Source organism: Falco punctatus (genome assembly GCF_963210335.1).
Source record: "Falco punctatus genome assembly, chromosome: 7".
NCBI classification, from domain to species: domain Eukaryota; kingdom Metazoa; phylum Chordata; class Aves; order Falconiformes; family Falconidae; genus Falco; species Falco punctatus.
In genome coordinates this window covers 27,157,443-27,170,846 of record NC_137587.1, presented here as the reverse complement: position 1 = coordinate 27,170,846, position 13,404 = coordinate 27,157,443, and the positions used below count along the sequence as shown (strand labels likewise).

General features: G+C 39.8%; 1 long non-coding RNA gene across 2 annotated transcripts in view; it reads left to right on the top strand.

Annotated features, from left to right (window-relative positions):
* Nucleotides 1–13,404, top strand: part of LOC308066674 — a 106,887-nt gene that overhangs the window by 52,494 nt on the left and 40,989 nt on the right. For both annotated transcript variants that reach the window (XR_013929249.1, XR_013929250.1), the window contains one exon: nucleotides 1–13,404. This exon is cut by the window's left edge. This is a non-coding gene — a long non-coding RNA (uncharacterized lncRNA).

Sequence of the window (13,404 nt, the reverse complement as noted above, 5' to 3'; positions counted from 1 at the left end):
AAAGGACTTTGGTTTTAGGTAATACTACTGTGCATTTCAAACCCAAGCACTATGCCTGTCAAATAATGACTATTTGTCTAGACAAGAAGGGGGTTGTCTTTCTTTCTTTTTTTCTTTCTTCTTTTCCCAGTGAAGCTTAAATAAATTTTGCTTCTGCTTAATGCTCCAGGAGCTGAGTTGTGGTTGGTCATTTTGGAATGAAGAAAACTTTTCCCAGTGTATTGGAAGCATATGTAGGGCAGAAGTAATGCCTGAAGCATAGAGCCATAACAGAAAAATTTGTTTAGAAAGTATCCTGTTGGATCATTTTCTATGCTTCTGACATGGGATAATGTTCTTAGACTTTTAGTGAAGAGAAGCTGCACTGTCCCTTGAGCTATCTATTCTGGTACTTCCTTTTTCGTAGGATTAGGAGGTTTTTCTAATCATCTAACTAGAATCTTTCTTGTTGCAGTTTAGGTCTGGGACATCACCCTTTCCATCAGGAAAAAATAGCGAATGGGCTCTTCCTTTTCTTTAGAGAACATATATTTCTGTCTCTGAAGACTGTTAGCAGGGCTTGGTCAATCTCCTCCTCAGGCTAAATAACGGCAGCTCATTCAATCTTTGCTCATAGCTAATTTTTTCCAGTCCTCTGTTTTTCTGCTTTCCCCTGGTTTGTCTCCAATAGCCGACATTCTGCCAGGAGTACCAAGAGCTTACGGACATCCCCATGTTGTGGCAGGACAGAAACGGAACTGCAATGACACAAAAGTATGCAAAGTAACCAGGGCCAGGGCCAGTGAGCAGGACTGCAAGGGAATAGCCTCATGCTGAAGTGCCTCAGCATTGCTGAGGGTGACTAAAGAAGACAACACGCGTTCACTTCCCCAGTGTGTCCCTAAACAGGCCACCACTAAACTTTTGCATCAATAAGCATACATTTAGCACTAAAAACAATAGTGAGAGAGATATTATCTAGAAAATAGACTGATTCTGATCTCTTTCACCCTATGGCTTCATGAACTTTTTGAAATCATCCTTTGTGGGCAAGGAATATGTGAAAGTGAGGTAAGACCAAAGCTCCAAGGTAAAAGAGAAGTTCATGTTCCTCTTCCTAGGCCTTGTCTACATAAGCATGTTGTACCAGTTTAATTCAGGTTACTTTTAAAATAGATGTAGTTAAAAGTAATACAAATCCTTTACAGATGCAGTTAATTCAATAACTGAACTGAGATAAATCCATATAAATCACATGTAAACCAAACCTATTCACGTGACATATGGAGGAAGTTAACTAAATCCATACCCATGCCCAGGTTTTAACCAAAACAATACTTCTTTGTCAGCAATGCTGCAATAAGCCATTATCCTCTCAAAATTTTACAGTCAAGTGAGGTAAAACCATTGAAGGCTGATTTCTGAAGCAGATCATTATTACTTAGAAATACTTTTTTATGTAGAATTGTTATTTTTTATAATGTATTTATTGTATTAATGGATAAAATAAATGTATCATTGGGATCTTTCACAAAGAGATCTCAAAAAATGCAACAACTTATTTTCAAACACAGTCCTCGCAAACTTCACACAAGGGACAGTATTTCATCCATGTTACCAAGATGATATTGTGATACAGAAAAACTGCTGTCAAACATTTCCAAAAATATGGTTTTCTTACGTCTTGAAACAGGTGTGCCATGTCAGGAGGCAGACTGAGAGCATGGAGCCTTACATGCTCTGAAACTTTTAGAAGCATCAACAGACCTGCATGGCAGCAGCAGCAGGAGGCACTGCTATGACACAGAAAGGAGCTGCGCTGCCAACTGAATTAAGAGGGATAAGAGCTTTCTTTTGACCCTGCTCCTCAAGTATGAATTTCTGAGCTATTGCCTGTAAATTACAAAGCTTTGATTTTTCAGTGCACAATTTAATACATGCTTTGACCTTTCAACGTGCCATATGAAGCTTTGATCCTTAGTAGCCGACTGGCAGGGTGAACTTTGCATAAGATGAAAACAATACATTTCAAAATCATGTTCCCCCTCCCTTAAGAAAACCCCTAAAATATTTCTGAGATGGAGAAAACTCATCTTTAGACACTGCCTCAGGGTAAATGATACAGAAGTGCTATATCTAGATAGGTACAGTCAGAAGCCTTGCTAATCGCATCCTACAGGCAAGGCTGATAAGAAGCACAGATTGTGCAGAAAGAAGGTAGACTCACAAGAAGAATGGAAATCAAGGGAGAGTGCTCTTCAGCCTTACCTTGGAAAGGGTGGGACAGAGACTAACGGGGCAGTCTATGGCTTAAAATATAACTGTCTTTGGAACCAGGAGGTGGTCGTACCAATGCATACACAATGATAAAGTGAGTTCAAGAGGTCTAGCTCAGTTCAATTTGAGAAGAGCTCAGAGATATCTAAACTGCCAGCCTGATAACAATGAACCCCACCCACCCAACCAAAAAACAAACCAAAAGCCTAAACAGAAAGAAAAAAAGCACCAAAAAAGGTGAAAATTAGTTTGTGCCAGATATTACTTCAGTCATTTTTTATTTGTCTTGAGCTCTTTCTGCCTGGAAGTTCTAGAAAATCAGATTGCAGTATTTTTAAGATTATGTAAACTATTATGTAATTTCTATAATGCATGGTAACACTATAATTTTATATCACACACTGCAACCTATTTTTATCAATTTGAAAGACAAAGAAAGTTACAAACTTATCCTCAATTAAAAAGCTCTGTATGTTTATCATAGGTGCATCCTACTTCTTTTTAACTAAGGGATAATATAAAACTTGCCTCTTTCAGAAAAAACAGTATCAGATACCCTGTGTTGTATATGAGCTGCAACATCTACCCACAGAGTTGCTGTGCTGCTGGTATTTAGCTCATTGTTCTACAGTGCACAGTGGAAACCTGCAATATATATCAGTTCACCATCTTCTCTGAAACACCATATAAAAAAATTCTTCAGAGCTACAAGCTTTGGATGTCAGTTTAAAGTCATGTTTCATCAGTTTTAAATGTCAGTTTCTTCCTACTCTGGAAAGTGACTCTAGAAATAGCATCCCTGGTACCACATCCTCCCCTTAATCAGTGCTTTGTCTCCAAATTGCTCGGTTTCCAAACTGGAAGCTTTCCTCTGCCGGTAGGCATATATTCCCCCCATTCACAGAAAATCCACCAACATAAATATCTCTGAAATTGGTACAAGTAGTCCAAAAGCCTAGATTTCTCTGCTCCTTTTTTTCTGTGCATGCATGGTGCTGCTTAGATCACAGCTGACTTTCCTCCCATGTCTCGATATGATTAATGGGAATGGAAAAGTGTACACAAATCAGTACAGTGACAGGACTTCACAGCCCAACAGGCAGTTCCCCTTGTGCCTGTGCTCTGCACAGACCTTGAACGAGGGGACACCGTGCTCTTCTGACCCTAGGCAGCCTGGGTGTGCAGCTTCTGACATCTGAGCGTGGTTGGCATGTATGAACACCCAAACCATGCTTATTCCTGATTTTCACACTGTGCAAAGGACTCCCAGGGAGGGGTGGCATAGGTATAAAAGCTGGTTGTACAGATTCCACATCAGTCAGGGTTGGCTTTTTGCCTCAGAGCATTCAAGCGTATTTTGCTGCCAGTTTATGCCAGCTCTGCTAGCTGACCTCCTCAACTGCTGGCATAAATTGCTGCAATACACCCATAAATTTCCTCCACAGGGAGCAGATTTGTTGAATTAGAAGGTGCAATCTTTAGATAGCTACTTTTCTGGGTAACAAGCAGAGGCCAGGAAAGACAGAGAGTGCATCAACTTGATCTGTGCTCAGTGAGGGACTGAAGTGTCACAGGAGCCAGCCCTGCCAGCTGCACTTTGGTGGCTGAAAGGACAGCAGGAGGACTGCTCCATAATGAGGGGAGACAGGCATGGAAAGGGAACAGAACTGTGATTACAGAAGAGAAACGGAGAGCTGCCTGATAGCGTCACACTGGGAAAGAAAAAGGCGTGGAGGATTAGGGATGGGATCAGAAGATATGTCTACCACTCTGTGACTCCAGCATGGCCCTGCTGACAAACCCAGGGAGCGGGGGTGCAGTGAAACAGTTGTGGCTTGGAGAGTGATGATGAGGCCCTGTAAATCACTGCTGATGATTCCTGCTTTTATTTTGACGGCGTTAGTGGTCTGTGGTGTTTCAGGACCTATTCTCAGTAAGGCATTTCCTTGGTAACTGCAATGCATATAGTTTCAAAAGCTTTTTGTGTGAGACCTGGCAGCGCTAGAAACTGAAGTCCAATGTGTAAGCCTAGGATGAAGCCAGATTGCATAAAAGGAAGGTAAATTTCCCTTCCCTCCTCTGTGCTATTACTAAAAGGCCACTAATTAGAGATATAGAATAATGCTCCTAGACTTTAGCTAGCCTCACCACAGCTGCAGTGGTGTTCTTTGGGAATGAAAGGGAGAAAGAATGAGATTATAAATGAGAGGGATCATAACATAGACTTTCAGCACCACCAATTAAACGGTGCTTCGAGGACTATCTTCACATTTTCAGTCATCCAGAGACCTGATGATAATTTATAGGAATAAATCACATGGCAAATCACATGATAACTCCCCTGTAACCTTAAATGATTGAGGCTCACAAGAGGTCAGCTAAAATCAGTTGAAGTAATTTTCACTTGATTTCTAAACCTGCATTGAAAATAAGCTTTGATTCAACTGGAGAAACCAGAGGGAAAAAACCAAACAAAAATGAACAGACGTACATTTTCTCCAAAGTCTGCATTTGCTTGACCCAGATGGTGCAGCCTGACTTTCAGCACTTCCTCTAGTTCTTGTCTCACTGACATTTGATAATTTTGCCCATTTGATCATTAGAATCCTGTCTTAAAAGAAGGAATTTGTTTTGGGTAACAAAACTGGAGAGGGTATACATGTCAAATTCTGATTCCACCAAACCATACAACATGTATAAATGAGCATTGACACATCAAACAAATCAGATTTGAGACAACTAAGTTCAAGCATTGGGAAAACTCAGAATGCTTGATCCAGGAGCTGTGGCACTGGGTTGATAGGAGGTGTTAGCTAGCTAGGCAGATTTTATTCAACTGTCCAGGCTTTCAAATTAATTTCATATAAATAAACTGGAACAAATTTTGAAAACTTCATATGTTAGCTGGTGTAGTTGACTTTGCAGAGATTCTTCATCTTTTGGTACTTCAGTACTATCCCCCTACCCCATTAGTGCTCTGAAATACCTATCTGTGTTTAAAGGACTTCCTAGTGTGGCTCAACATAGGCTGCTGTTTCCTAATTGCTGAATCAAGTATGCATAAATAATTTACCAAAATTACATTGTGGCACTTAGACAATTTTGGAAATTGCCCTGTGTAACTTCATTGAACTTCAAGTCTGGAACGTTAATTTGAGGGAAGAAAAATAACTACTTCTGTATTATTAGATCATTCAGGTGGTAAACATTCTCCAAAACAGTCATCTAATGAGCTTTTCACTCATCAGATTTAAATTGTAAATGAAACCATTGTCTATGCATTAGAAAAGCACATGCCATGTTTTGTTAACATAATCAGAAAAATGGAGCTGCCACAAACCCTTTCCCCATCTGCCAGTCATTGCATTAAATGTTTCTGGAATTTTATTAGAATCCTCTGTCTCTGCAGATCCTGCTCAACTGTGAAATTGGAACTGCAAACAGAAATATTACATTTCTATGTACAGTAGTGGATAAAAAGTCCAATTTTGACATGTGGAGAGACAGGGGAAACTTTTTTTAAAAGTAGAAGAACAGCACAGTGAATATCCCGCCCCTCCCCTCAAGTACAAGGCACAAGGTAAGAAAGCTGCTGTTTCCTCTATATGACATTTTTCTGTGACAGCAGGTGGAAACTGAGAGGTGCAGGAGCAGCTTTCTGGCAGCAGTGTTAACAAAGGAAGGACAAAAGACTGCCTGTCCTTCCAGTCCTTGGAGTGGAATGCCAGCTGAAGGTTAATAAGCCTGATTTGCACTTGCTGCTGCAGCCACTGCCTCTGCTCAGGCTGCAGGAGTGGATGAGAAGCTGGGGAAGGTATAGGTAAGCCTGCTTCCTAAATCCTTGATGTAGGCCTATTTTTACTGTACATTATATTGCTAGAGGTGTTTGGGAGGGTTTATGTAGTTCTGATAATATCATCTGTCTTGGGTGTTACTGAAGCATTGTTTTCAAAGCTGATAAAACACGGTGGTCAAAAAGAGTTTGATGAGTTCAGTTGAACCACCTCATCTATGGGGAAAGTTGTTTTCACACCTTTCTTAATAAAGGTCCCAATATAAGGTGTTTCTCCACTTCCTCACTCTCCTTTCTTCCTAGCCTCATGGTATGTGTGTTTCCATTTTTAAAAGTTTTTTCAAGAGTCAAATACAAACACTTTTGCACATGCTCATTTTCAGTTTGCCTGCACAGCACGTTTGCTTCCCTGCTGGAAAATGAGAAATATTAAAATGGAAAGAGGTACATGAAAAGGCTTTCTAGTTGTTCAGCCCCTCTTGTAAGCACTCCACCTCCACCATTCAGAACACAGTAGAAACACAAAAATTGACCTCTGAGTTCTCAAGAAAAAAATTAGCAACATATCTGTAGAACAGATTATTTTTGTTTGTTGATTTCAATGATCTTTGTCATGAAGTTTAATGAGACCTGCATCAGCAACATCTGATTTTTCAGCTCTTTGCATTGATTGACATTCACCTGCAAACAAGAGGTAGAAGCTATGCAAACTTGGTCTAATATTCCTAAAAGCTTGCTTCTGTCTCCTTTCACAAGAATTAATGTCTTTGCTTTTTCTCTTGAGTTAATATAATGTTCAAGAGCTGTTCAAAGATTTCTGTCTTTCCCCCACAAATGTTTCTGCAGTGATGTCTCTCCCTGGGATCCAAGTCTTGGTCTAGTTTTCTTTCTCATCATAACTAGATTCTGGTCTCAGACATGGCTTCTTGGCATTTCTATCTAGTCTAGCCTTGTAATAATCCATGGAAAATGGCACTCAGAGAAGTAACTGTGTCACTAACTTGCTGAAGACAAAGAATCTGCAGCTGTCATTCTCCGAGGCCCTCACGAAGACTTCATAAATACCGCAAATCAGACTGCTTCCTGCATCTTTCTTTCCCTAACCACATTTATCCCCAACTATTTTCAAAGAAATCTCTGTACAGCTGCATCCCCCTTCTGCTTCCTCCTGCACTGAGAGCACAGCCCACAGGGTGGGTGCCTCTGTCCTCCTGCTGCCAGCACACACTGAGTCCTTACCCAAGACATGAGCAGAAGGCAGGCTCCCTTCTACTCCGCTGGCAGTAAGTAACCTTCCCTTTGCTGCAGCCTGGGCTGACCCGATGCCTGCAGAACAAACCTGTAGCAAGCAGCATTGCAGCTAGTTGAGGAGAGATGCTCACCTAAGCAGACTCCACAAGACCCTACCCCAGGTACTGTCTTCTGAAGCTGCTTCTGATTCTGTTTGCAATGTAAAGTGTGCATGCAGATGTTTGTGTGTGCATGCATACAGAGATCTAGGTACTAACATCCTCTCATAGCTAGACCATTAAAGTTAACTATCACTCCTCCATGCCTTTCTTCTCCCCTCTTCGTCTTGCAATATATAGCCATAGGTGCATCATTTTGCCAAGACATCTTGGAGTGATACAAACTTGATTCTTAATTATTTACACCAGTTTTAGTCTAGTGTTACTAAGGTGCAATGACAACAATGCAAAACTTGTATAAGCAGATAAAAGACTCCTTTTATAATTTGTTTTGGATCAGCCTCCCCACAGACCACTTAGCAGGATTTCTTACTCTTTTTTGTTTTTTTGCCCCTGCTTGTAGGTTCTATGAACTGTGATTCTGTAACAGGTCTTGTTTAATTAGAATTTTATTGTAGAACAGTCTAAGATACACTTCCATGGAAGGTCAGGGATGGCTAGGTTTTATACTCAGCCAATTTCCCCAAATCAAGTCCATTCAAGGATAAACAATAAATCCAGAAAAACTGTGTAATGCACTTCTAAATGTCCCTAGGTGTAGGCAGTGGGCAACATATGAACAGCTTCAACATTTTGCAGTCGTAATATGACACATAATCTAACAATTTTATAGAAGAGAGACTTTTATACCTCTGCAAAATTGTCTGGAATAATTTTTAAAAATTGAACTTTCTTGGAAAGACCTACTCTGCTTTTCCTTAATTCCATTTTCTATGCAAAAAGCAACCATCACGTTTGGTCTAAACTATTCTACTTTACATCAAAGAAAACTAGCAAAAACTAAAAAACAAACACAAATTATTATGAGGGGGTGTGACACAGGGATTTCTTTTTCCAGCTGCCATCTTGAATGTCTTCTCAGTACTGTCATCAAGCAGAAGTGCTTGCATTTTGAAGTGGTGCATAGAGAAAATAATAATGAAAAATAACATCTTTGTAACACTGTTATGAAGAAAGAGATTCTACCTTCACTCACTTTTCCTTTCCTTCTGTGATGACCTTCTTTTTACTTGACAACCTGGAAGCATGAAATTAAGCTTACCATGGCAAAAATTTACTGTTATGACCTTGATACAGAACTAAATCATAAAAAATGGACAAAGCTAGAAGCTGTGTAGTAACAATAAATGAGCAAAGACTCAAAGAGGAATTGAACTGATTTTCTGCAAATGTAGCTTGTTCCATAGCATGCAAAGCAGTCTAAAACAAAGCAAGTCAAAGGGACACAAACTAAGAGCTGGCAGATTTGGCTGGAATTGCTTTACTGACTTTAAGTTAGGATGAGGATGAGGATGTGTCTGAACACAAATTGAACTAGATTCCAATTCAGCGTATCCTATATATGTATGTCATGATACACAGAGAGACTGTATTTTAGCTTGCAATTTAGTTCAGTATTCCCAAATTTTTGAGTTTTGATTAAGCTTAATAAGGTAAAGATTTTATCTATAACTGGAATAGTTGGAACTTTATAACAACTCTTTCTACTTTCATAAGAGGTGCAAACAATATATTAACACTCCTACAAACTGCTTTAGTCATTGTCATCTGGCTTCTCTCAAGCTGGTTTTCTTGTGGAGCACAAATGCTTACAATACTGCAGACTTGCTCCAGATCAGGCCACGGCCAACTTACCCCATCATGACCTCAAGATGACATGAGAGTTTAACCTTTGCATCAGCTCTCATTCCTTGCAAGGCTACCTGTTAGAGACCCATTCAATGCTGGCTTTTCTGATGCAGTCTCTAGATCTGTAGAAAGGCAATGAGATAACCAGCTGACTTTCTGCAGACTATAAAGCATTTATCAGATGGCAAGAACTGACATACCTTAGTGCTGGTCTAGCAACCTAACCAGGATATGAAAGGCTTTACATTATTTTCCCTATGGCCTGAGCTACCTTTTCTTCAAGCACCAAAAAAATCAATGTTTATGCACTGGAGTTATTACCTACAGTGGTAACACAGTTATAATGTAGCATGACTTTAATTTGGAGATATTTGTTTCCATCAAATTTTGTTATTGAAAAAATAGGACAGAAATAATACAAGTGGCAAAGAAAGGAGTATCAACTGGGTAACAAATATGTTTTTCTTAGCTGATGGCATATCATCTTTAATATCACCTGGCTGAGCATATAACACCATCCAGGGATGTCGTAAATATGTGCTCTCAGGGTGTAGTTACTACACAGGTGAGCTTTGGATTGAGACATATTAGGGCTGATTCAGCCTGCTCTGGCTTTGTACATCAATCTCACTGTGAGAGGTGTATGCTGCTTTGGTGAGAATAGGGGATGACTTTTCTGAAGTCAACAGAACTGCACCGACTTATGCCCAATGAGAATATGGCCCATATTGCTGTTTTAATTACAGTCATGTCAGAGCTGCTATTTCATACATATCGATTAATCAAAATGATACATAAAACATATGGCTCCCACAGGAGCAGGGTAAAGGACAACATCTTCCAGTAGTTTTGTCACATGAATATTAAGTCCTCGTTGCTATCAGATAATACTGAATGGAAGCATATTTCAATCAGGTGTACAAAACTGCAGGGTTACAGTCATCACTATTAGGTTGATGCAAACAGCTGTCCACATGGGATAAATTTAATGACCTACTCCAGATGCTGTTGAAAACTGGCTCCAGAAATCCAGCAACCTGCCACTCCTCCTCCTGCCAGATCCAAGCTCCCAGCTTCCAAACTGAGCTTTTCATCTTTTAACAGTGCTTAATGATAGCTGATCCTGTAACTCCATAGACAAATCAAGAGACATGGCCCAGAACCAAAATATTCTTTCCCTGAAGAGAAGTCTAGATACATCACAGCAATTTTTGTTCTGCTGGCTATTTCTTTTAACACTGATTAATCCATGTAGGCTGCATTTTGAAACATCACCAGAGGCAATTTACATAAGCTATTTGTGTGCATGGTTTCTCTCCATCTTTTCAATGTCTTTGTATCAAAGGAATCGCTCTGATTCTTTATCTTAACCAGGTGATGTGGCACCAAACAGCTGTTGCTCTGCCAGAGCTCCTATATTTCCAGAAATACAGAACACAGGTCCTAAACTTTTGTGGTCATTAAAGGTAGTCTTGCAGTTTCCCATATGAATCAAGTTGCTTTACCCCTATGCCCCTGATGGAAACCTACCTCTGATAATTGCTCTGTTTTCATAAATTACTCACTGCTTTTCAGCTTCATGCAGGTTTTATGCTGGTTCCATTGAAGCCCTGGGTGGTTTTGGCACTTTATTACTTAGTTTAGTGAAACTGTTTTTTTAAACATCTAAGATGCCACTTCTAGCACTGAATGGAACGGCAACTTCAACACCAATCAAAGATAAACAGCCTTTAACACAAGTAATGATGAAAACTGCTGGTAGTCCAGTGCAGTTTACTCAATAAAAAGTTATTGTGTATGTTGGAATTTTGTCAGATTGGTTTACATCTCTATTCTTGTGAGGAGTGACGTGAATTTGTTGAAGGCCTCATTAGTGAAGGCTGGACTTGACATCAGAAGATGTAACCTGTAGGGAAGGGTACTGCAGTATCTACAATCTCTTGCACTTCCGCGTGCAAAGCCAACTGCTCACATCTTTGATCCTGGTGCTCCTGTAAATTTACAAAGGAGGCAGCTTAAGCCCTGTTCTTCTCAAGGTAAATTTTCTGCCTGGGAAATGATCTACTGAGGTTCGTTCGTGGCTTCATAACCTATCATGGTGGTATATGGGGCCAGATGCAAGATAACACCTTATCTTATGCTGTTATTTTTGTGGGTTTTCCTCAATGTTATTTTCTAGGATAGATATAACTCAAACAAGAGTCATAATCACATATTTTTTGCTGCATACAGATGGGAAGAATAAAATGTTTACTTAACATTTTAGATGGCATTACCCCTAAATATCTCTGTGTCCATTGAGAAAGCCCTCTGAACAAGATTAAGCTGCAAAAAATAACATTGACACTATGAGCCTGCATCTATGGAGGATTTGGATCCAGAAACACAATAGAATGTTAGATACAGGAAATACCTCAATAGACTGGACTGTGTCATCTGTATCTAGAGTTATTAATCATATCATTTGAGAATAATCCAGTGACAAATTAGTGCCATTCTGAAAATACCGGAGAAAACAAAGGTCCTTTATACCTGAAGTGAATTTGCTAATGCAATGGCAACATAGGAAACTGGGCCCTGAACAGCAGCTGTTTTATAATAATAATTTCTGTATTACTCTTCATCTGAAATGCTTATGGGTCTTTGATTCACATGTGAGCTATTCATTTTAGAATAAACTGAGAGGTATTTGTGTCATTATGCTTACTTTCCTTTCCCATCTCACAAGGAAACTAAGTCATTTTTTGGCTTTTCAAAAAATCCTCTAATCTTGGGCATGTTTTTTGAGACACTACAGACACTGATTTCATGGGCAGTTGCAAATGTGCAGCTGCTTAGGCAAATCAGGTGCCAAATCTTACCCTGCAGACAGTGCAATAGAAAAATATGGAACTAGGTGATTTAGTTGGATTGCCTTGAGAAGGGGCCAGGCAACGCACTTCTCAGTCACGTGCTCTCCCTTCAGCTGAGCACAGTCGAGAGTGAAAACTCTTATTAAAATAATTCCTTTTTTTCTATCTACTTGCAGCCCTTTACAGTTGCTAGACAAAAATGCATCTTTCTGTAAATTATGTATCTTTCAATGTACAAACATAATATGTTAACAGTGAAATTAATAATTGAAAGAATTTATCACAGTACTGACACCTTTCAACAGTGGTCTCCAGCAGTCAGTACTTCAAGTTTGATGAAGAAAGCTGAGAGAGAAAAAGACCCACTTTGCCCCAGAAGTAATCACCAATTAGAAAAGGAAGGCTGCCAAGGCTTTGGGAGCTCAGCTACAATTTGGGAGCTCCAGTCACATCAACCATGTCTGCACTGTTTGAATTTCCACATCTTAGGAGAAGGACAACTTGATGTGTTACTAAATTCATATGCATGAATGCAAGGCAATGCCTCCATACGTTTTCCTCAGATTCTCCTTGGAGAGATGTCTTAACATGGTGATAGCTTACGAAAACCTCTCACAATGTAATTTCAAAGAAGAGGTTTTGCAGAATAAATTGTGTTAAGGTAGGGCAGGCAATGGGATAAGAGAAAAAAGATACATCAGTTAACTCAGGTTACGTGTTTTCTAATTGTTAAACATTGTCTTGGAACTGACTGCAGGTGGCACTGACCAGTTCAACACAGGCTGTATGTTAGTTTGCATTCTCATACAGGACAGGCTGACATCTTGGAAACTTGTTCAAGATTGCTACTGTTTTTAGAAGTGGCTCTATTACCTGGGGATGCAGCAAAGTGCTCAGAAAAGCATTTCAAAAGTATAGAAGGCTAGTTGACTTTTTATCTAAGATTGCAATATATTCAACAAACTTTACAAAGTGATTTATAAAGTGCAAACTACAATCTGTATATACACAAATTCAAGGTCATCTATGTGTCATATTTTTCATGCATGGAAAGCACGTGGATACTTCCACTCTGAACAGGCTCTCATTTTAGTTGTGGGGACAATGAAACCCAGAAGGGAAAAGAAGAAGTCAGCATACATCTCTTCCCTCTGCAATCATCTGATCTGCACAGATCTGTGCATAATGCGAGTTGTTACAGGCTCACAGCCGCTTATTGTTATGCTTCTGTTCTGGTGCAAAGTCAGCTGGCTGAGTTTAGACAGCCTTCACTGGTTTCAGCTAAAATGTTTCTCCTTGTGTTGCAGTAGATAAGGATCACTCACAAAACAGGCTCCTTCCCTTCTGCTGGCCCTGCTGTGAGGTGCACAACCCCCAACAGAGATGTGGTACCAAACTAACTGAG